At 42.9% G+C, this 2518-nt stretch overlaps 1 pseudogene; it reads left to right on the top strand.

The window, feature by feature from the left end:
- Positions 1 to 1139: 1139 nt before the first annotated feature.
- Positions 1140 to 2081, top strand: LOC126506971 (heterogeneous nuclear ribonucleoprotein C-like; annotated as a pseudogene).
- The last annotated feature ends 437 nt before the right edge of the window (positions 2082 to 2518 follow it).

Raw genomic sequence — 2518 nt, 5'->3', positions numbered from 1 at the left:
TACATTTTTATTTAACACTCTCACTTCAATGTTTTTCTCTTCTATTGATTATGGAAACTCTGGCTTTTAAGTCTGTTTTAAGTTGAATTTGTCATCTTCCTGTTCCCTTCCTTGATGAGCTAAATGAACTTGTGACTCATGATTACTTTCTATTTTTATATAAATGTTATTGTTAACATGTTAAGGCCTATCCTTGGTGCCAAGTACCAGACCCTGTGTTGTACAGACCCATGATATCCCTTTGAAGCAATTTATTTTATTTTATTTTTAAGTGGATGGGTGTTTTGTCTGCATGTTTGTCTGGGCATCAAATGTGTACAGTGCCTTTGGTGGCCAGAAGAGGACATTGGGTCCCCTGGGACTGAGTTAGTAATGGTTGTGAAAGGCCATGTGAATGTTGGGAGTAGAGCCCAGGCTCTCTGGAGAATAGTCAGTGTTCTTAGCCACTGAGCTGTAACTGGAGGTTTCTTTCCTGCCTACCAGTTCCCGAATAACCACTCTGAGGCTTAATGTTAATTGCAAACTGTTTGGTCTGTTGGCTCAGGCTTATTATTAACTAGCTCTTACAGCTTAAATCAACCCATTTCTATTGTTTTATATTTTACCATGAGGCTTGAGACTCATTACCTCACATCTTGTTTCTCTGGTAGCTGTTGGCATCTCCCTGACTCTGACCTTTTTTTCCTTGTATCTCTGTCTGAATTTCCCACCTGTCTCTATTCTGCCTGTTGGCCAAATCAGCTTCTTTATTAACCAATGGTAATAAAACATATTCACAGGGGCTGAAGAGATGGTTCAGTGGTTAAGAGCACTGCCTACTCTTCCAAAGGTCCTAAGTTTAATTCCCAGCAACTACATGGTGACTCAAAACCTTCTAAAATGAGATCTGGTGCCCTCTTTTGGCCTTCAGGTATACATGCAGGCAGGACATTATATAATAAATAAACAAACAAACAAATATTTTAAAATATTTATCTTTTATATATAATAAAAGATGACTAAATGAATGAAGATATGGAGAATGAACGGCCATGTGCTGTCTGCCTGCTGCGGCTTCGGCATCCCGGGAGGCAGGGAACTGCAGTAGGAGAGGCAGTCTCTTCTCTCTCCTTCCTCTTGTTTCAGCTTTGTGAGAAACCTTATCAACAAAGGAGATGGCTAGCAATGTTACCAACAAGACAGATCCTCGATCCATGAATTCCCGTGTATTCATCAGGAATCTCAATACTCTTGTGGTCAAGAAGTCTGATGTGGAGGCAATCTTTTCAAAGTATGGCAAAATTGTGGGTTGCTCTGTGCATAGGGCTTTGCCGTCATCCAATATGTTAACGAAAGAAATGTCCAGCGGCTATAGCTGGAGAGGATGGCAAATGATTGCTGGCCAGGTTTTAGATACTAATCTGCTGCAGAGCCAAAAGCGAACCGAGGGAAAGCGGGTGTGAAACGATCTGCAGCGGAGATGCACAGTTCCTCATCTGATTTGGACGATGACTTTCAGGGGATTATTATGACGGATGTCCAGTTACCCAGCACATGTTCCCCTCCTCCTATTGCTCGAGCTGTGGTGCCTTCTAAACACCAATGTGTTTCTGGAAACAAGTCTTGAAGGGACAATTCCAAGAGTGGACAATGGAGCTCTTCTTCCAAGTCTGGAAAAGTTGAAAGGGGATGACCTTCAGGCCATTAAGAAGGAGCTGACTCCGATAAAACAAAAAGTGGGTTCTCTGCTGGAAAGCCTGGAAAGAAACTGAAAAGGAACAAAGCAAACAAGCAGGAGAGATGAAGAACGAAATGTCCGAGGAAGAACAGAGCAGCGCCTCTGTGAGAAAAGACGAGACGAATGCGAAGATGGAGCCTGAGGCGGGCACAGGTGACGCTGCTGAGGAGGGAGACCTGCTGGATGACGACAGCAATGACGAGCGAGCGAGGGGATGACCAGCTGGAGCTGACCAAGGATGATGGGAAAGAGGCTGAGGAAGGATGACAGAGACCGCGCCAATGGGGAGGGTGACTCTTACGCGGAGTTTAGAGATCTTATCCCGTTATTCATTTACCTAGGCGCTTGTGAGAGATGGAAGTAACACCAGGTCCTCTTCCCTGGTGTCTTCAGCACAGTCTCACCATTCGCCCTCTCCCTCTCCTGTGTTCATTACTTCATAATTGCCTTGCGCCTAGTTCCGTTCTCACTTCCTTTGATGCTCCTTAGTAGTTTTGTTAAGTCTTATCCTGTAAGTTTTGCTTTTAATTTTGATACCTCTTTGACTTAACAATAAAAAATGTATGGTTTTTTTTTAAATATTCACAGCATACAGAAAATGATCCCACATCACTGCTCCATCTCTCCAGCCCCGAGATAGTTTCCATTTAATCCTCACTTTCTAGATAAGAAATCAGAACCTCAGAAAGATAAAATGAAGCTTTTAGTGCCAAGAGGTTGACTAATCACATTTTTCTAATTCTTGCCTAGAAGTCTTATTTGCTTGTTGACTTAGGAAACATCTCTTGGGCACTTACTCTG

This window comes from Alexandromys fortis, unplaced genomic scaffold, assembly GCF_014885135.2.
Source record: "Alexandromys fortis isolate MF-2015 unplaced genomic scaffold, M_Fortis_MF-2015_v1.1 scaffold_27, whole genome shotgun sequence".
In the NCBI taxonomy this organism is placed as follows: Eukaryota; Metazoa; Chordata; class Mammalia; order Rodentia; family Cricetidae; genus Alexandromys; species Alexandromys fortis.
This window is presented reverse-complemented; position numbering and strand designations above follow the sequence as displayed.